This window comes from Rhipicephalus sanguineus, chromosome 1, assembly GCF_013339695.2.
Source record: "Rhipicephalus sanguineus isolate Rsan-2018 chromosome 1, BIME_Rsan_1.4, whole genome shotgun sequence".
NCBI classification, from domain to species: Eukaryota; Metazoa; Arthropoda; class Arachnida; order Ixodida; family Ixodidae; genus Rhipicephalus; species Rhipicephalus sanguineus.
In genome coordinates this window covers 17,243,768-17,266,287 of record NC_051176.1, presented here as the reverse complement: position 1 = coordinate 17,266,287, position 22,520 = coordinate 17,243,768, and the positions used below count along the sequence as shown (strand labels likewise).

General features: G+C 47.2%; 1 protein-coding gene across 2 annotated transcripts in view; it reads right to left on the bottom strand.

Moving 5' to 3' along the window:
* Positions 1-22,520, bottom strand: part of LOC119389716 (GDP-fucose protein O-fucosyltransferase 1) — a 299,155-nt gene that overhangs the window by 29,338 nt on the left and 247,297 nt on the right. Inside the window, exon 9 of one of the 2 annotated variants that reach the window (XM_037657086.1) lies at positions 658-2,470. The exons of the other annotated variant lie outside the window; for it this stretch is intronic. The gene's annotated coding sequence lies outside the window, so the exon portion shown is untranslated. Of the gene's footprint in view, positions 1-657; positions 2,471-22,520 lie in introns of those variants that run through there. 2 annotated transcript variants of the gene reach the window in all.

Genomic DNA, 22,520 nt, shown 5'->3' with positions numbered 1-22,520 from the left:
ATCCACTAAAAATACGGCCAACTGCTCGAAATTACGTGAAATAAACGCTGTTTATAGGAACAGTCGTGTCGTCCGAGTCGAATGCAAGTGTTTTCGTAGCTTTTTCAAATTTTTGTTCAGTATCCCTTCAAGCTATGCAGCCAAAACCTTTGAAGTGCCACTGATGCATTCTAATTGTCAGAGCTTCCCAATGCAGTACAATGCTCTTTACAACAAAATGTGCAGTTATGCAATGTGCTTCAGATACCCCGACCACAGAAGTTGATTCCACAAAATCAGACTCAAACCATCCAAATCACTGACTGTCGCTAACACGAAAATAAAGGACAATCACTTCGTGTAAGAAAACCTGTCGAATGATCTCCATGTCAACTGGTATCTGCCTTGAGCTCTGCAATGGTGCAACACAATTAGGAGCATGCACAGCGCAGTAAATAGTAAGCACAACATTTGCTTTATTTTTGCCTTTGGCGCAGCCTTGTTCCTTTGCCAGTTGTCCACTTGAAAGAACCAAAACACTGCAGCCATTTGACAGATAGTAATGTATATGTGATAATGACAGCCACTCAACAGACACGCAGATCAGATTACAAATATCGTATTTTCACGATTCTAAGCACCATTCGCCCCTCCCCCCCCCCCCCCGCCCGCCCCCTTTAAAAAACAAACAACGTAGGAAAAGGAGCTTGCATGCGAATCTAAGCACCCCTTCTTAGAGAGGACGAGTGCACAACCAAGGCCATCCAGCGCATTTTCTCACTCTGTCGTTGAGTCGAAACCACCAGAGTCACAAGGTGGTGCGGCGTCCCAGGTAGCATGACATCATCCTTTAAAAAAACATGCCAAAGAATGGATGTTTTCCTAAAGGTGTCATCGTAAGAGTCTAGGAATATGGATGGATGACAGCCAACCAGACTGGATTTGAGTCATGTGGCGGTAGTACCCGGGAGTATTTCTCAGTGGACCAGCAGGCACGCGCTCGACGCTGTTTCGTGGCCATCTTAGCCCAGAGGTAAAGACCAACAAGCTTCAGAGCAGCAACTGCGACTTGGTCGCAATGCCAGGCAGCATGATGCCAGTGCTGCAACCCCTCAACGCTGCAATTAACAGCCATTATCGCAGCAGCCATTTGGCAACAGCCAAATCTTCGACAGGAGTACGAAGAGTGGGTGCAGAACCCCAGCCGGATGAAGACGCAGATGGGAAAGCTGTAGAAAGCGTCTCCATTAAAGATCGCAAAGTGGACTTCAGATGCATGGGAACAGGTCCAAGTCAACGATATGGCCAAGTCATTTAAGACGCGTTCAATTACAAACGACTTTCATGGAATGGAAGACCTACGGGATACTGACAGCGGCAGACTCCAGTGGCAGCGAGAGTGACCGAGTATCAGACACAAGCAGTGGGTTCACTGTCTGCACCTATTTTCTTTTTTTTCATATATTAGCCAAATAAAATGTTACATCTCGTGCCCATCTCGTTAAGATATGGCTGTGAAAAGAAATAAAGGGGGGGGGGGGTCATTTTATATTTTTCGAATCTAAGCACCGCCCTCCATTTAGGCATCGTGATCATGAGAAAAAAGGGCTGCTAACAATTGAGTAAATACGGTATATATCCAGTAAAACAAACGGCATCAAATGCAAGCTTAAATAGCATGAGCTGATTCATGAGTTTGGTCTACACAGATGGCATTTGCTTGGCAGCTGCAGGATTCATAGCATAAATGACTCATTTTAGCTAAGGGGTTGAAAATAAGTACAACTATGCTAATGCGTGAGTCAGTGATGGGGTTACATAATATCTGGCATTGCAGCGTTATGCTCAAAACAGGATCACGTACTGAACAAGCATATGTAAGTATTATCTGCCAAAGAGACACAAGTGCACAGAACAGCGACCAATATGTTTCAAATTAGCAGAAATACAAGTTCAGGGGAAGATGAAGGCTTGAAGTGGTAAGAAACTGTTGAACAGGGAATGTCACAGAACTCAAAACATGGTTCTTTCAACAAGATCACATTCAAGACAGCTTAGCCTAAAAACAAAAATTGAACCATAATATGATTATGAGGACCCCAGATGGGGTCGACCACCTGGGGTTCTTTAATGTGCACCAGTACATGGCCATCTAGCATTTACGCAATTGTGAAACTCTCTTGTCATGTATGCAAATGACTATTAGACCACCTTTTACGGCTGCTGCATAATCATGTACAACACACACTCATCAACCTATTCACTTGGTCCACTGCAGGACAAAGGCCTCCCTCTCGGTGAACTGCCTCCGTCTGCCTGCTGATCTCATATTCAGCCACACTGCACTTTCCTTTCCCTGGTGTCCACATGACAGTGTCCACAATAAAGAACAGTTCATCGATCACGGGCAGCATGTCGTTAGGCTTCCTAGGATTCCACAGTCCCAGAAAAAGGGTTGGCATGAACCGTGGTGACCTGTGAATGAAGTGTCCTGCAAGAAACACAGTCCATTTTGCTTCTCTTCATTCAGCTACTTCCCTAGGCAGCCTCTGCTACGGGTTACGTGCAGCCATTGTTGCACACCCGGAAGCTAGAACTAAGAGAGACAAGCAAACAAACATTGTGCAAAATGGTGACCCTGTACAAGTGACGACAGCGCTGACAGTTGGACTGCAAGCATCCTTGAATGGAAGACGTGCTTTCACAGTAGACTGGGACCCAAGAGTGCAAAACACATGAGTAAATGTGCGACATGTGTCATTCTTGGACCAGATTCTAAGAGATGCATTTGGAGTGCAGCCAACTGTGGCATCTGTGGAATAAAGGTGTCTTCACTGGCAAAGTAGAGCAGAAAATGGTTTTAATAAATCAGAGACACTAACACATCCGTACTGCATTTATGTTCCATCATGCATACGAAGCGCGCGCTCTTCTCTAGTGCCAACACTTTGTTCTCCTTCTTTTGCATTTCTTTTAGCAACATTTTTTCTGCACAAACACCCTTCATACAGCAATATAGCCAAAGCTGTACATAATGAAGAAAATACATGCGCAGGAAAAGATGGGGAAAAAAAATGAGTAGAAATCTGCAATAGTTTTTTTTTTTTTTTCTCACTGCTAGCAGATTACAATGCACCAGTTTAAAGCATATGTAGAGATAAGATAATAAGCAGAAGAACCGAATGCAATTCCCCTGAAAGCTCCACAGAAATGCCTTAACAAATAGCATTGTCCTCGGGATTTGATATTTCCCGAAGCAAGTGGTACTGAGCTACTGCCAGAATTTCATCTACTGTGTGATTGGTCATCTTGAACTGGTCAACATGCACTCTGCTTAGATGAATCAATAAAATGTTGGTAGCAGCTGATAAAGTTTGGTTTATGACATGCTGCTTATATGCTTTGTAATTGTGCTGTGCATACACTCATTCGGTGTGACTTATCACGGTTTAGTTGGTTCAGTTTTCTTTCAGTAGTATACTTTATACATCCTCCTGTAACCTTTCTACGAACACTTGCAGATTCACTTCCCAATAGTGCTTGCACCTGAACATATGGCCTCCCTCTGACATTAAGTCTTGAACATGATCAGACCACAAACCCTGTAGAACTCTTAACACTAGGCCTCTTGCAGTGGCTTCTGCAATCACCTTTGATGAAAGAGGATAGACACCTTCAAGCATGAATACCTCTGCAGACACCCCTGGAGAACATCCAGTTGTTGGCAAGGGGAGTCTACTCAAACCATTTGCATGGGCTATCAGACATCCAGGCCTATAGAAATTTTTATGCAAAATCTGCTGCCATCTAGCGGCCGCCGTGCGCATTTCTGCCATGTTGAAGGCTAAGCATGCTCCACATGTCCACACACAGAGCATGTGTATCGGTGTGTGGTGGCTGATAGGAACGGGAATGCCGACATATTTTCGTGCACCATGTTGCTCAGATTGAGGAAATTGGGTGCTGAAAAAAGGCTTACAGAAAGCTAACCTCCATGTTATTAGATTTCCTCGCGGCCGACGAGAAGCGGCAGATCGTTCTGCTGCTCCGGCTTACGACTGACACCGCGTTTACGTTCATCGTTCTTAATAGATGCGATATGTGACAGCATCGGTAGGGTGGCTGGAATGGGGAGGTGTGCTGAGCGCAGCGTGTTTCTCTTGCCAGACGGGGCCCCTCTGCGCGCCGATGCCACCAGGGGCACTGCAGGTGCAAGGGGCGCTGCATGGGACAGCCGCCGCTGTCGCAGATTTTACCCGAATGGAGCCTTGTGCTCGGCGTCGTTTATTTTCAGCTTTCACGTGGTTTTTATTGTACATGGATGATGGATTTTTGAGCTGTGAGGATAATGCCCTATAAAGCGAAGAAGAAAGCTGAACCTTCTTGCTTCATTCCTGACTGCAACTTTGGGTACAAAGGGTCTGTGAAAGTTCGAAAAGCTCGAATAACAAATCGAATGGTGTTCTATTCAATCCGGTACTCGAATCAAATAGCACATATTCGAAATGCCAAATATTTTTCGAATAATTAGACTGGTGGAAAAACCACAAAGGTGCAACACATTGGAACATCAAGGCAGCACTTTTCTTGTTTTAACCGTTGGATTGCCAAGATGCATGCAGCCAAACTTTTCACGGGACTATCAATACCGTACTAATCACAGATGAAGGTGCTTCTATTTAAAACTTTAGTGTCTCCAAGCGATAGTGTCCTCAATCTGCTATGCTCATGATGAGATTCCTGAGGTTGATTCATCAAACATTGTTTGATTTTTATGTCCAAGTTTTATTAAAAGTTGGCAACAAAGTACCGCCTTGAATTCTGAAGGAACCGCAGCATATCAACGTACAGTTAAAAATATCTCGTAGGCTGTCACTGCTTATAGGAGCTTACCTTATAGCTTACATAACTGTGGCATTTTTTGCCGGTTAAAGTTAATTGTAATGTTCCTTTGTTAATGTTTGTGACTGTTTGTTCCAAATAAAATATTGTTGAAATATAGAACTGTTTTGAAAATTGTTGCCTTTTTCGAACACTATTCGTATAGTATTCAATTAGTATTCGATTTGGTTCAAAATTGACTATTCGCACAGCGCCAGGTACAGGTCGTCCACAGAAAGAGCATCTTTGTTCCAAGTACCGGCATGCAAGAAAAAAAAAAGAGGAAAAAAGGAGCTGTTTGGCAAGTAGGCTCGTGCGATACCGAGAGCTGAAGCTGAAGAAGTGATGTCCGCCTTGTCTATTACGTCGCGGGCTATGGACAAAGAAGCAGATTCTTTGCATCAATGAACCTTGCAAAGTAGCTTGCCTTATCACCAACGAAAATTGGACCCTAAATCTGCTGGCGCGTGCAGTGGGACCATGGTGGACTCCTTTATCCATCAGGCGCGCCGTACAACTTAATTTAGTCGGTTGTGGACAAGCTGACCACTTTTTAGCACAGTTCGCCCCCACGCACAGTCCATTGCAGACATGTGCAAAAGATCAGGAAAACGTCACAGGTTAGCTGCAGTGAGCATAGTGTTATGTTAATGCGATCTGTTGCACACTTTTATTGCGTAAGTCAGGTGCACTTCTTTTTAAAAGGAGTCAACCAAAAGGAGGAAGAAAGGAAAGCCAAGTGGCCTAAGCACTGTGTTCTGTATAAAACTTTTTATTGCACAGTTAAAATAAACTTGCTTCGTGTACGAATGTGTTTTCTTTTCAACTAATCTACCCCCTCTGCCAGCAAAACGTACACATGACTGTCATGTGTACGGTTTCAAAACGTCATGATGACGTTTTGACCAAAGCCAGTGAATAGTAATGGGTCCAAATACGAGAGCAGGCAAGTTTTTAACAATGTGAATAAGCACTGAAAATGACTTCAATGTGTTGCAGTGTGATGCACAATTGCAATTTGTAAAAGGGCTCAACACAAGCGCAAAAAAAAAAATAATAACAACACGGTGCTTAAAAGTGGCACGCCTGAAGTGCCTCGAGCGATATTACTGGCACGTGCAGTGTTGCTCGGTATGCAGCCTGCTACATGATAAAGCTTACGAACGCTATTTCTGAAAGTAGGAGTGCACTCGCTGAGCAAAAACGATTAGCGTTGGAAAGTGTAGCACGCAAAAAATAGCGCGAGCCATGTTCGTCGTACGCTAGCAAGGCTGCGCTGTACGTCGTCTGCTCAACGCCACGCGCCCCTGCATACAGCGCCCCTTGCGGCATCGGTGCACTTTGGGGACCGGTTTCCGAGGCCGCTTTTCACATCTCCCCATTCTAGCCACCCTAGCATCGGCACTCATCAGAGGACACTCTTTCGTGTCATGCAGGAATCAGACAGTTTTCACACCGTGGGCTTGCAGGCACAGACAAACCGGCTTCGCGTACGAGCTTCAAAGCTACATCGCGGCTACTCGCGCATGCCTGCGCTGCTGCTGACACCATTACTTTGCTTATTACATAGCGATAACAATTACATGTTAGATAGGTAGCTCGAGCACGTCATCGATTCCCAGCAAACGGAACGATTGTATTGGAGCGTGTTGTTTGTAGTTTGTTTTCGATTGTGGAGTTTACCAAGGTAGCCTTCGGTAAGATGCTTCGCGCTCGTATTGCTTCACTATGCGTATTCTTCAAGCATTTCATGTGCTATCACTGCCAAATTCAGAGGGTGGCCCGGATGGCCTGACCGCCCCCTTTACTTTTTCTTTATTTATATCTAAAGAAGAGCACATATCAGGTTCTCCCAGAAGCTTATACCCCTTAGGAAAAATCCTGTACTCACCCCTGTGTGCTATGAAATGTTAACAGAAGCTTGTGTGTGGCACTTTTCGTATGAAACAGAAAAAAAAAGTGCTGTTCCAGGAAATGTGTTACACTTGGCCGTGGGTGCGGTACTGTTGGTTACGCAAAACTGCCTTGCCGAAATGGGTTGAAATTGTAAGGCGCCAGTAGGCCCCAAAAGCGACGATGTGAATGCAAATATTCTTGGCCTGTCGTGTTATTTACGAGCACATGTCGGAAGGATATTCACTAAAATACCAGCCAACTGGCACCTAATTCTTGGAGCTTTTACTTTTCATGTTCACTTTTTTTTACGTGCATGAGAAGTGGGAATATTTTGCATTTTAATCGTGCGTACGTCGGTGGCTACAGCAGCGAAATATTTTTTGCTTCAAAAATAAAAAAAAAGAGGACAACGTTTATTTAAAATTAAATGCACAATGCATCTGGTCGACGTAGGCTGTCCCTTATGAAATACGCTTTGAAATGAGTCTACAGCACTTTCTTAACGTCATCGCTGTGCCTAGCAGTGTCACGCGCTAAAGCCTCCTTCCAACCATCATACACTACACTATTCAGATTGCTAACAACGCTTTATTCACTACACTGAAAGCAGACAAAATGTATAACCTAGCGCTAAGCTTCATTCTCAACAACGACAGGCTTACATGTGACTCGGCGACGAACTTATACCTTCTCGTTGTGAGGCAGTTATTTACGTGTAATAATTGTCAACGTAATAGCTAGAGAATGCCGGTAACCTGTACAGACCCTTACATGCTCGTCTGACGTTTTTTATGCCCCGAATGCTGACTATCAAAGCAGATACAAGCAAGAAGTTATAGCAGCGACAGCAATACGATTCGGACACAAGCCTCCAACATGGCACCGAATCAGTCAAACCTCCAACAGATGGCAGCAATTTTGCATAAGGTCTATAGCTCAAGCTGTAGCTGTACCCCGCCAGCAGCAACGCCCAGCAAAGAAGCCTCAGCAAGCATGTTTCAGGATTAGGCCTTCCAGTACCTAACAGGCCCAACAAGGGTTTGTGGTTGGTAGCCACTTGAAATTTCCGTCCCCAGAGATACTGCCTGAAATTTGTGACACCAAACAAGACCAAGTGTCTCTTTATCCAATTGACTGTAATTCTCCGCGGCCATGAGGCTTCTTCACGCAAAGGCCGCTCTTCTCCAGTAGTCTCTGTCCCAGGGCTGCCCCCAGGCCATAAGTCATCAACGCCATGATTTTGGAGGGGTCGTAATGAGCCAAGCAGCTCCTTGCTTTTCATGAATGGCTCCCGATTCAATGAGTTGAGTGTGCATCCGAACTGTGTGCTCTGGGGAAACCATCCTGTGATACCCTCCAAGGGGAAGTTACTACGCGAGAGCCACCCTGGGGCCCCAAAAATGAAAGCCATCGCCTGAAATCATGTGTGGTAGCCGTCGTTAGACAGCGACATTTTAGCTACAGTACAAGAGTGCTGCGCTTGCAAAAACAACAGAGACCGTTGAGACCAGTGCCTATGATGCCGTGGCCTTTCCCAGACAGGGTCTGGTCAAGGATCCACGTGAACTATGTGGGACCTTACAGGAATTCCTATTTTTATATTGCAACTGATGCATTCTCCAAATGGATTCAAGTTTTTCCTGTTTCATCACCCTCAGCAGAATGTACAATTGCCTGCATGCAGGTCATGTTCGTGAATCAGGGCCTCCCAGACATGGTGGTATTGGACAATGGCCCCGCGTTCACAAGTGAAGCATGCGAGGCATTCTTGAACAAGAATGGCATGAAGAGGATGCTAGTACCGCCGTATCACCCTGCTTCTAATGGTGCTGCAGAGAGGGCTGTTCGAAGTGTGAAAGTAAAACTACAGTAAATTGGCCCAAGGGACCTTCATGCAAAAATTGCATGAATACTGTTGTCGTGTCTGTCAACGCCCCATGAGGTCACCGGGCGTTGCCCGAGCTGTTGATGGGACGAAGGCTATGAACTGCATTGGATCTGCTGCGGCCAGACGTAAGTAAACCAGTCCTCCAGAAACAACCCGCTCAGAAGATGGAGTACGATCAAAGAGCGAAACCGAGGGTGCCAGCAGAACCAGGAGACAGAGTATTCACCAGGCATTTTCGGCCAAGTCTAAGATGGATTCCCGCTGTAGTCGCCAGGTAACGCAATTCGCAGATGGAGTTACGGTTGGATGATGGGCAACAATGGACCTGGCATCTCGGCCACGTAAGGCCACAGTGGATGCCCGACCAGCACAACCGTCAGTGCTCCAGCCCCTCCACCACACACGCAGAACCACATTTGACACTGAACCTCAGGGACCGGAGGCATAGCTGACAGTAGTTTAACCAAAGCGGCCACAAGTCTGGCGGCGGGTCAACTACTACCATCCAGCAAGCCCTATCCAATGCAGACCAGTGACACCACATCACCACACACCGATTGCTCCCCACTCCCCGCAACCACACCTCAGCTTCATCGAAGCACTAGGGAACACTGTCCGGCGCTTCGGTTTTCTCCATCAACTGTAACTGCTTACATTCTGTTAATCTGCTGTGTTAAGGGGGGATGCGGGGCTAAATGTCAACTTTTGAACTGCTGCACTAATTTTGATGAAAATTTCAGGGATGGCTCACCTCCTTGACATTAGGACATTTTGCAATTTTCAGCATCCTAGCATTCATACAAAAAAACCTACAGCTGTTACAATGATCAATCACGTATGCTAACTTAGGAAAACTATCATTTCAGAAATAATGAAAATGTACGAGTTATTTATCATTTTAAGTCCTGCAGAAGTTTTGTAGCGCAGGATAAGGCCAATCACGTATTTTTGATGATGTTTCTGTAAAAATGTCATCACTCTAAAAGCGAAGATTATTTTTTTCCTTCTCACTGCATGTCAGACTAGTGAATTTTTTTTGTGTTAGAAACTACTTAGGCATCAGAAAAGTACCTTATCTTGTGCCTGACAAAATTTCAGTCTAGAAACAACCTTGTAAGCAGCTTTTGGCGAAGCAGTTTGGAAATGATAGTTTTCCTAAGAGGCTTGTTCCCCCCAAAAATGCGGTTCTGTCACACGGTTCTGTGACAATTTTATGCAATCGTCTTCAATTTCTTGCACCTTTCGAGCTGCGAATGTTGCTAATAACACGTGTTGGTCACTGTCTCACAAAACGAACCACGCGCTGATCGCAATGAAATCCCAGGAAAACGTATAAGCCGAGTGACACACAAACACAGCAGCAGTAACTCAGAATTTGCGCGAAAGCAATGGCAGATGGTCACGTGATACGTTTCCGTTAATTTGAGCTTCAGTTCCAGTTTTCCCGCGACTCTGCGGTCGGTGCCCAGCTCAATATGCACCTTTTTAATTTATTTGTTTGTCCTCTAATGTACTCTCAACAGAAGGTCTTCTGTGACAAAAAAGTACGAAAAACAAGCAATCTAACACAGGCATTCACTTTGCGTTCGGCTTCTTGCCCGCTTTGCAGCCGCGTCTTGAAAGGGGCGTTTCAGAGACGTCACAGGCAAATTCGTGCCACCCTCTCGTCAAAAGAATTTTTTTTATTCTTTTCTGTTGTATAGATGACAACCAAACTTGGTGAGCATGTTCTTTGAACCATCCACCCAAAACAACTCAAAGTTGAAAATGCGTATTTGTTTTCGAAAATCGTGTTTTTAGCCCCGCATCCCCCCTTAAGGGGGAGGAAGTATGATAACTGACACCACCAGGGGGCACGGTGTACGATAAAAAGCACAGCGCAGTGTACCCCTCACAGCGGCTACAGTGTTTTCAGTACCATGCGCTACGACCACAAAACCACCTTCTGGTTCTACAAATATTGCTTTGTCTCCTTACTTCATGCAATCAGCAACAGCACAACACATAATAATGATCGTAGAAAACAAGCATACACTCCCTAAATAAAACTCAAATAAAATATTTACTGATGACACCCAAACAGATGCTTCAAAACCAAAAGTAAAAAAAAACAGTTCATCAGATACACTGGACATCAACTTCTATGACTGAAAAGGAGCCACCACATCTCCTATTGAGATCATTGCACATACAGTCTACTGCACACACCATAACCAGAACAAAAGGCATCTCTTCCCGATATCTATTTTAATACCCCTGTCACACAGGGCAACTTAAGTGCACTTTGAGCGAGTGCACTTCGCCGGTAGTGTCATTTGCACGCTGTCACACAGGAACGCTTAGTGACACTTGCTGCAAAGTACACTTGCCGGCAAGTGCGTTTGCCAAACTCACTTCGCTACGACGGAGTGTCTATCCTCGGCAGCAGTGGCTTGCAAATAAATACGCTAATGCAAAACACGACGATCATGGTATTTTTAAACCATCGTTCTCGTTATTAGGAATACTGCCATGTATTCAAACAAATGATACTAAAACAAAAAACCTCGCTACCCTCGCCCTCGGGCAGTTTGCGGTCACGTCCGCTAGGGGTATGCGGGAGCACATGCCGTGCAATGGCCACGTCCGTCACGTTGTTTGCTTCTTTGCACATGTGCAGGTCAGTCATTCTTTAATCATTTGCGATGGCGTGTGCCACGGGTGCCACTTCCGCGAAGACAACGTGGTCCGACGCAGAGACGCGGGCGCTCATGCGCCTTTGGGAGGAGCAAATGATTGCTGCCAAAACACGCTCCAAACGCCCGTCACCACTACGCGTCCCTTCTGCACCAGAGTCCGCCATTTTTGTTTTCGATTCGTCTTGGATATGATACTGTGTTGTCTCGGCTCGCGATGACCAATGACATTATGCGGTTGCAATATTTACTTCATTTACGCGCAAAGTTCATGCCTATAATAAGCAATTAAACTGCGAGCATTGCCAAAAATAACAAATATATGTTGCGCTACTGAACCACCAATTGCCACTGCCATCATTTCTAAAGCACACTTCTCTTTCTCGTGTAGCAGCGCCAGTGGCGGATCCAGAGGGGGGGGCGGTAGGGGCGATCGCCCCCCCCCCCCCCCAAAGACTGTGTGACACGCCCCCCCCCCCCCTCCCTCCCTCTAGTGCCTGCGTCCATCTCCTTTGTCAGGTTGCCCTGGCTACCACTGCCCAAACCGCAGAGGAAGCCGAATGGCTTGAGCGTCCGTTTCCAATGCGGAAGCTACCGGGTTCGATTCCCAGTGCCGCCGGACACCCGCCGGTTTTTCTAAAGAGTTGCCCCAGCCTGGCAGTTTGTGTTCTGGGCACTCTAGATGGTGCCGTCGTCTTTCCTTGAACTTCTCTCACCGCCTTTTCATGTTTTCCAACGACGAGGAACCTCTGTTATGCTATTTTACTCCCCCTCCCCTGGACAGGAGGATTGAGATATTCTTCTCAACTAGAGACGGTTACTATCCTATGCTTTTCTCTTCTTCTTTATCCAAGAATTTCATCTCCTCAACCCCTTGCTTCCTCAGCAAAAGGGGGTGGCAGCTTAAAGGAGCATTGACACAAAAAGTTTGGATCTTGTTTTTTCTACGACTCACTTATTACGGATGGAATGCTCGTTTCCTGGAGCGCGCAACGGTTAATTATTTGTAGATAGTTTTATAGCGCCCAGCCGCAGTTTCGGTTTCAGAGAGCGCGGAGTGAACACAGAATAGTTATCATGTAAACAGTTATTTGTATCGAGAGGGCAGCCACCGTACCGCAAAGAGACAGCGAGAGACACACTACGCGACCATCTTCCCTCCCTGGCCACCCCACCAAATAGAATGGAATCGAAGAAGCCGGCCCAGCGCGTCGTCATTCCGTATGTGCCGGGCATCAGTGAACAGCTCTCCAGTGTCTTCGGAAAAGCGGGGGTCACAGTAATTCACAAACCGGAATCGACGCTCACCCGCTTGCTACCGAGGCCGAAAGACCGACCATCACCAAGGCGTAGTCTACAAGGTGTCGTGTTCTGAGTGTCCAGCCAGCTACATAGGCGAGAGCAAGTGTTTCCCGGAGAGAATACGCCAACACAAGAACGACGTCAGGAAGATGGAAGCGCAGCGCAGTGCTCTTGCAGAGCACTGTGAGAAGCACGACCATAAAATCGACTTTGACGGCGCTTCTGTTCTAGAAACAGAAAGGAATCTGTGAAGGAGGCTCTTGCTCGAGTCTCCGCACATTCAGCACACACCTGCAAATGTGAACAGCTCGCTAGGAACAATGCCCCCAGTATACGTTCACGGCCTCCGAAACGTGAGGGAAAGGGAAAGCCGGAGCCGTGGTGAGAGAACAAGACGCGGCCATGCTTCCATGACCAAGGCAGTCACCCCCTGAGGAAGCGACCGAATCGATCCCGAAACGTTGGTCTCTCTTCAAACTGTGGCTGGAGCCATTTCAACTTCCTAAAACCGCGTGCACATGCGCACCGTGTCGTCAACTCTTTTCAAAGAAGGCTTTCTGGGTGCTGCTATAATCCCCTCTGAGGCGTTGTAAGTACGCGTGACCCCCCAAAAATGCACTGCCAAGGCAAGGACATCAGCATTTGCACTCTCATGCAAGTGTGCCCCCTCTTTCCGTTCAAAATTCGTTACACGAAAACCAAAGGCGAGCTTCGCGTGCAGTGGCGCTACATGCACTTTAAAATCGATTTTAAATATGTTCTAGGCGATATTATCCATCGATATTTCGTAGGTGATGCGTGTGTGTCCACCCAAATCTATCCCACAAGTTATCTCGCCTTCAAAATTTTGTGTCAGTACTCCTCCAACAAAGTCTCTTCGCGGCGTAAGGCAAGACGCTGGATTGCACACATCGCTGACATATCTGAACCAGAGAAGGTTATCACAACGAAACAAAGCCTGTAGGAACCTTTAGATTGTTGCCGTCGACGGGATAAAACAGTGGTCTTCACGTCACCGTTTTTTCCGGCATTCCCAGTGCAGCTTGTCGCTTGCCACGAAGTTGTCCCTCTAAGAACTCAAAGGTAAGAGGTTCTTGAAACGATGCACCTGCAGGTATTAGGCTGCCGAAGTTACTAGAACGTAGGGTATTGCCGTCACTGCCGCATCTTGCTAAAACGTAATTGTTCAAAAGAAAGTCTTTCCATGGCAAAAAGAAACAAAAAGCTAAGGCTGGACGAATTTCGCCCCCCCCCCCTTGCCTACGTGCCTGTCCATGGCAGCTGCAGGTTTTTCGGATGGCAGTCCTAATGCTGTAGGTTTGACGTTGCACTGTGCTTCTTACAGCGTAGGAGTGAAAGGAAAGTGGCTGCATCGCCTTTGTTTACGACACGAATTTCCACTCTCAAATTTGGCGGGAAACAGCGGTGCGCATTGACAAGGCACAGGCGGCTGGCGACTGTCCCACCATCGTGCGAGTGTCTAGACGCGCGCGTTGCTACCCGAGTCGTATGAATCTTGAGACTGGTACTGTGGTTGCCACTTGACCCGCCCCGGCGACACGAGGTAAGCGTAGGTCACGCACAAATATATAGCTTGCGTTTAGAACTTTCGCTTTGATATCGTCACCCCTTGATTCTTTTGTTTGTGAGTTCAAGAAGACTTGAAACGTGCCTATCATTGCTAGCTGCAGTATTGGAGATACCAGTCACGCCAGTATTCAGCCAAGTATATCCTGCAATTTGTCGTTATTAACCCGTTCAGAGCAGCCAAGAAATCCGCAAACTGACTACAATGTCCTTCTAATGCAGTCCTTCTAATGCAGTTACGAGGAATGTACCAATATCCTACAGAATCCGCTATAACACTATGATTGAATTAAGTACTTTTTTCTTCAGTATATTTTTTCCACATGTTAAAAAACTTCAAGGTGTGTTTTCCAAGACATGTGAAAGAATATGAATATGAATTGTTTTCTTTTGCATGAAATAAACGCTGCCCACGATTTTGTGTTCGAAAGTTTCAAATGTACTGAAGCAATGCCACACTGACTGATATAATTTTGCTAAAGTACAAGCGATATGTCGCACGCTCATATATTCAGCATCCCCTGCTCATGCATTGCGATTTATTCTTTCGGTTACAAAGTGCGCTGCTATTTTTTTAAGGTATTATGCAGCAAGTCACTTGCAAGGCTTACGTAAATATGCGTAAGCACTGTGCCACTTGCTAATTTTCGTCGTCTGTGATGCTGCTGCCGTTCCGCTTTGTCGTTGTTGTCTTCGTTTTACTTGTTAAAACGATGCTACGTACGCGTGGAGATGAGCAAGTGGAGCAGTGCTTTATTTATTTTGAAGCGCTCTCTAAAATAAATAGTTTCATTTGCAAACGGCACATGCGCAGCTTCGAAACCACCTGCCTACACTCGCGTGCTTCCCCTGGTCTGGCTGTCAGAAACGCTATTTCTTTATCGGTTAAAACCAGTGACGGTTCAGTCACGCATTTCTCTCCTTGTTTCTTTATCAAGAAGGCTTCTAAGAGCCGCCACTCGTGCCTTGTCGCCTTGAAAGGTTTGACCTCGCTTCTCAGCGACTGAAAACGACCTGGAGTGGGTTGAGGGAAAGCAACAACGGTATTACGGTCCCGCTCTTCCTTTCTCGCTTGTTGTGCTTCCGCCGCTGCTAATTGCGGTAAAGGCACCCCAACACCACAAAAGTTTTTGTCGAAATTTACTGTATGGTGTCACGCCTCATTATTGCCTGTCAGCCCATGCATTCTTAACGATCCACCTGTCGTTCGGGAGACGCACTAGTGTGTCACTGGAACTGGGAGCGGACAAGCGAGAGAGGAGGAGCGCTACCGTAATCCCGTACCCTATTTGTGTACCGTGTTTCCGCAACTTGATAAAAGACTCTAATAGCGCACCGTGCACCTGCCGTGTCGTCTCTGCCGTCTGTTCGGCGCCATACGGATGACTTCTGTCCAAACGAATAATCCGAGTACAAGTGCTGACAACGCGAAGTCAACGAGCCTCCTAATCCCCGGAAGGATCGTGAGAGATGCGGTCCTCAACCTCTGAAGTCTTGCGCGGTCAACGGGACATTGAATTTGGAGTGCAGGTGTGTGCTCATCATGACCCTACAAAGGTTCTAGGATTGGTGGAATCCTGGTGTGGTGACAGCGTGGAGAGAGGGAAAATGGAGTGGAGCTCAATCTGCTAATTTAATCCTGTGCTGGAGCACCGTGCCTGTTCCCTGTCATCTGGATAATGTATATTACTTGTATAGTTTTCTTCCTTCCATCAACTTATCCTGATGACTGCCCGACAAGACACGAACCCGTGTTCGCACCGGCCACGCAACCCGATTTCTAACAAAGGCTTAGCGCAGCAAAATGGGCATATATCTGAAGTGTGGTAGCCCGTAATTTGTAGTAATTCTTCCAATTTATTAAGATTAGAAAACTGATTAGGACAACTGAGTGGAACCACTTTAGGTACAGAGTAACAGTATTTATGCTGTGATGGGGGGGTTCTTTTAATAATAGTAACACTAAAAACAAAAGTGACCCCCCCCCCCCCCCTCTCCAATTTTCTTCAAGTGACCGCCCCCCCCTAAAATGAGTGGCTGGATCCGCCCCTGAGCAGCGCGCCGCCAAAGTGACACTCTGCGAGCGTAAGTGCACTCGCTCAAAATGACACTAAATTTTCCACTGTGTGACCGGGGTATTAAACCTTCTGTCAGATGCCTATCGTATTTAGGTACTCACGTAATGATCGCACTTTTTTCCCAAATAACTGACCCAGATTTCAGGATGCGATCATTATGTGGGACAAAATTTGGGGAGGAGTTTACAGAACTGAGAATTGGAACAAGTAGCAGATTAGAATTCTTACAATGGCTAACCAAAGAATCAGGTTGAAGAAGGCCTACCATTGTACTAAAGGTATTCACCTCGCCTTGCATGAACTGCTGCTCCATGGATAACATGACACGTACGCAAGATCGCAAAAAAGGATACTTATCGTTATGACTTCTCCTGCATATTTGCTTTTATATACGCTGCATCAAGATTTAGCTGAGAACACAATGTGCCTGAAAAAGTAGTTTAGTCAGCACGGAGAGTGAAAAAGGAGCTTCTCGTAATAACCACCAACGTTCACGGAGGCACCCCTGTCTCTGTGAACTCACCACTGCTTAGTGTGGTTCTAAAGCTCCCACAATCCTTGCATATATGCAATAGCTGCAAAGGAAAGCGAGAAAAACAAAAAAAATATATAAATGTTGGTCTGGCAAAATTTGCAATTTATGTGGACATCCAATCGGCTGTTGCTATGGCAGTTTGCGCACAAATGCTACCACGGAGTGTTCGCCAGTACGCGTGCATTAAATACTGAACTGGTCCATTATTTTTTGTTGAATAACTTTGTGACCATATGCAGCAGCAAGCCAACTCATCTTGTAAAGTTTGAAACCAGACTCGCATATGGATAGCCAAGCACAACATTTATCTGATTATGCAGTACATGACAGGCTCTTTGAAATGCCTGCGACTGCAGTGAAAAAAATACCTCCGGTTGTTCCAGTCACTCCAATCACTAATGGTAGCTTCGTTTAAAATGGCTGCAATTTTTTTCGCTGGGACTGGTACAGTGCACTGGGTTGCTTGCTGATGTCATTCAAGCAAAGCTTGTTAAGAGTTAGATTGTTTTTATGGCAGCATCATGTGCAAAAGACCCAGCACTGGCAAGTGTACAGAAATGCGGCCCTCTAAGGTGCGCCTGGTCACATGCGTATTTTTATGCTCTATTTTCCAATAACAGACGCTCGCTCAATCATGGGCTTGTCGGCCATTCCAGATGTGGTAATTTGATCTTTTATCAAGGTCACTTGTCATTTGAAATTGCCACATTTCATTGTTGCCTGAATATACGTAAACGCATGGTTGTCGTTGCCTGTATAGGGTTGCCACCTTACCACTATAGAAAAAAACCGGCTCTTTGGGCTGGGGGGGGGGGGGGGTGTAATTATACAGGCGGTTGAATTTATGCTGAAAAAAAAACAAGACGCCATGTTCAGCCTTCGGCACGCAATGTCATGTATTGTAACATTGTATGGCGAGCCGTCAGCGTCTGGGAGAAGACGACAAAGTTGTGCCTCAGATGCTCCGCACGTTTGAGCCAAGAGCGAGAGAAGATTCCGGCAAGAGCGACAGCGCCTGTAGTTGTCCATGTCCGAGCAACGATAAATAAAATATGTGGGAAAGCAAATGCCTCACGTCTTCCCACAAGTGGTGACCCGGACATCGAACGGCAACACGCTACCTGCTCGTCTTTTCGCCAACGCACCGAGCGTTCACGGCCACCCCCGTTTCTAGGGTGACCACGGTAAAGACCTTCAGCCCCGTTTATTCTGGCTGACCATGGACACCACGCCGAACAGCGACGCGACGCCAAATCCCACAGTACCGGACCCTGTTGTCACTACTCTCAAGCTACCAGAGCTTTGCAGTCGGACTCGGAACTCTGTTTTCTGAGCATCGAGCCACTCAACGACACCGAGTAACATTGCAAACAGCAAGGTACGACTATGTCATTGGTGCTTTACCACCTGCTGTCATCGCTGTTGTGAGAAACATTCTGCGCTCTCCGCCTCCTGACGACACTCTTACAGCAGAGCTCATACACCGGACAACCGAGTCAGAAGAGCGTAGGCTGCAGCAGCTGCTCACCGCGGAGGAACTCGGTGACCGAAAGTCTACGGAGCTTCTGCGTTGCATGCGGCATGTGACTGGGGACCACTCTGTTGCATTGGACACATCCATTCTACGAGAACTAATCCTACAGCGACTGCCACAGCAGGTGCGAATGACTTTTAGCGTGTCCTCCACAGAAACCCTCATCTCACTGGCACAGATGGCCGACAAAATTATGGATGTCGGTGCCCTGTCCATATCTGCAATCGAGAGACAACGTGATTCTTCCCTCTGTGCGCTGGGCCACAACAACCGCTTGGACCACCTTCTTCAAGCTAATGAGGAGCTCAACCACATAGTGGACCAGCTGGCCGCTGAGCTGAGTTCGCTCAAAGCAGACCACCAACGCCAAAGCCGCGACAGATTGCCAAGTCTCCCTCGCAGCGTCTGCTGGTACCACCACTGATATGGAGCTCGTGCTCATCAGTGCCATCAGCCATGCCAGTTTGCGGGAAAGGCACGGGCCACGCACTGACGGCAGCCAGTGTTTCAGGCTTGACATACAGCCGCCTTATTCCACATCACGGACTGCATCACCAAAGTGCGGTAGAGGTGCTGAAGTGTGTGTTGTTCCTCCTATGCTAGAGGGTCGCCAACGACGGCACACCATGCTGCCAGTCACTGCTGTTAATGGTTCAACCAAACGGACCTACGGACAGAAGTCTGTTACGCTTGACGTCGGCTTGAGACGCACATTTCGATAGATTTTCTTAATCACTGACATGTGCATACCAATCATCGGCGCGGATTTTCTTTGGCATTTTAAGCTTGTGGTAGACCTACGACATAGCCGTCTCGTGGTTCTAAGACCCACCTAACAGTTCAAGGCGTGACATCAAGTTTACTACCTTTGCGTCTCGTGCAAGCTCATGCCAATGCCTCCCCATCGTGGTCTACACTTCTGGAAGAATTTTCCGATCTCTTCCTTGCTCCATCTCTTGAAGACCTGGTACGCCACAATGTCACTCATCACATTGTGACAGTAGGAGCGCCGGTGTTTGCACGTGCTCGTCATCTCGCTATCGCTACAAGATTGCACAGCAGAGCACATGCTTGAGCTCGGATACGTCCGTCCCTCTACTGGTGCCTGGTCATCACCGCTACACATGGTCCCCAAGCCCTCAGGTGACCGGAGACCGTGCGGTGACTATCGCACCTTCAACAAAGTGGCAGTACCGGACCACTATCCGATACCGCTCATCCAGGACTTCACAGCATTGCTGCACAGTATTCAGCAAAATCGACGTGGTGAAGGCATACCACTAAATATTTGTCGAGCCTTCCGACGTACCGAAGACTGCCATCATAACACCTTTTGGCATGTTTGAATACATACGTATGCTCTTTGGTTTATGAAACGCCACACAAACCTTTCAATGGTTCCTGAACCAGGTACTTCGTGGTTTGACCTGCCGCATCACGTACATCGATGACATCCTCATCTTCAGCACCCTGAGCAGAAGATCACGAACTTCACCTGCGTCAGGTTTCCATGCGACTCCGCAAATACGGACTAGTCATCAACGGACCAAAGAGCAAGTTCGGAGTTTCCCCACTGAACTTCCTTGGCCATCGCGTGGATTCCTGTGGGATCTCTCCACCGGCCGCTCACATGGAAGCTATAATACAGTTTCCATGACCAACAACTACGAAGAAGCTGCATGAATTCCTCAGGATTGCCAACTATTACCAGCGGCTTATTCCACACGGCGCTGCTGTCTTGCAACCACTCCATGCACTTCTGTCCAGTCAAATGAAGCTGAACGCTTCCATCTCCTGGACAGGCGACGCCGAGACAGCTTTCAGTTCCGTCAAGGAAGCTCTGGCCAACGCAATGCTCCTTGCGCATCCAAAGTGCGACGCGCCATCACATCACTCACCGTGGATGCCTCGGATATCGCCGTCGAAGCAGTCCTGCAGCAGTTTGTTGACGGAGTTTGGCAGCCAATCACTTTCTTCTCACGGAAGCTCTCACAGTCTGAGCGCCATTACAGCACGATCGGTCGCGAACTGCTCACGGCCTATTTGGCTGTCAAGCACTTTCGCCACTTTCTCGAAGGTCGGCAATTCCATATTCTCACCGACCACATGGCGCTCACGTGTCCCTCAACTGCCACCAACTCTGCCCACACTCCACATGAGATCCGCCAACTTGCGTATATTTTGGAGTTTACAAGCGATATCCGGCATATCAGTGGCAAAGACAGCTCCGCTGCTGACACACTACCTCGAATAGAAGTCAACGTAATGGTGGATGAGTGCCCGCCAGTCGATTTTGCAGCCAAGGCTACTGCACAACGGGAGGACAGCGAACTTCAGGTTCTATAACTCCAAGAGAACTCCCTCAAATTCAAAGATGTGCAACTTTCAGGCTGAGAGATTTACCTCGTTTACAACACCTCTACCGGTTGTCCTCGCCACTGCGTTCCAGCACCATTTCGCCGCAGCATCTTCAACACCTTGCATTCCTTGTCGCACCCCGGCATACGTGCGACTTAACGCCTTGTCACAGCGCGATATCTACGGCCACGCATGAACAGTGATGTCCGCCGCTGGACACGTGCTTGCCTCAAGTGCCAGCAAACCGAAGTCCAGCGCAACACAGTGAGCCCACTGGGTACCTTCACGCCTCCTGACTCACAGTTCAGTCACGTGCACCTGGACCTTTGCCCCCATCAAAAAAAATTACAGCATATCCACGGGGTGAATGATGATGAGTGGGGCGAAGCTCCGGAGGGCATCATCGGTAAACCGTGAATACGAGTAATTCACCCCACTAAAGTAAACACGTGAGAAATGTTAAACATCAAACTTTCTCGCATCGCCTGCTCAACAGTCACCTGTGAAGCGCCGGCGGTGGCCATTTTTTTTGCCGACCTATGGTCACAAGTCAACATAATGGTTTGCATAAAAATAAATGTCGTCCCCATATACAGTAAAACCTCGGTGATACGATCACGGCTCGTACGAATTTCGGGTTGATACGAATTTTTCTGTGGCCCCGGCCAAGGCCCATTAGCCTGCAATGCATTGGAGTACGGTTGTTGCGAACCGATTTGCACCCCGCGACGTTTGATACGAACGTAAGCTAGTGCACAGGTACGAACAGGTGCTGCCCGCGCTGTCGCGGAAGACGCAGCAATCATGTACGGGCGCGGGGATGAGCGCTGCGCGACCATCAACGGTGCGTCGTTGCCTCCGAGATAGTGCACACGAATCTTGGAGGCCTTTATGCGCCTTCGCGTTTAGATTACAGATGACGTTGACGTCGCACTTTTTTTTTTTTTTCGACGCGTTGACGCGTACTCCTGTCCTCCTGTGCTCGAGGCAGCAGCGTCTTTGTATTATGTTAACACGTACCTGCCACGTCGATGCCAGCCATGTCCCCGCAATCAGACGTTCTATGAAACAAGACTGAAACTTGGGTTGCGGGTGTGTCATGAAGTCCCATGAAACGTGGACGAAGACAGGAGACAAAGCGGACGGTCTTGGCGAAAGAGCTTGGCCTCTATCGCGTGCGAAGCGCTTCTTAGGTTACTTTCGCCGCAGTACTCTGGTGTCATGCTGAAAATTGTAGTAAGATTAGGAAGGGACAACTAGCGGTCACGGGGCACAACACATCTGGTTCATTAATTACACACGCGCGCACGCACCATATATTTACGAGTACAAGTGTGATCGTTGACGTCTAAAAGATTTACTGGCAAACATTCAAAGCTGTTGATGACGTCGCTGCGGCCCTGAGAAGCACTAAATCAAAACGTATGCCAACTGTCTTTTGTCGCATACTAATTTTCCATGTTTTCTGGTGATACGAATTTCGGATGATACGAATATTTTTGGTAACCCCGCGAGATTCGTATCATCGAGGTTTTACTGTATGCCATCCATCTGGGACGTAAAGCCCCAGCAATTATTAACACATGTTGTCCACAGCCAGGAGCCAGCTCTCGTTCTCAGGTTGAGATCTCTAGTCTTTTGGCACAGACGTCGACGCAATTTTCGCTGCTTCGAAAGCAAAGAATCGACGCTCATGATGCAAGCACATAACCACTGATGTTGATTTTTCGCTCTAGTTAAATGATCGATAAAACTGGACGGATCTTATTTTGAGTTTTGAAGGGCACAAGATAGAAAACCGCATAAG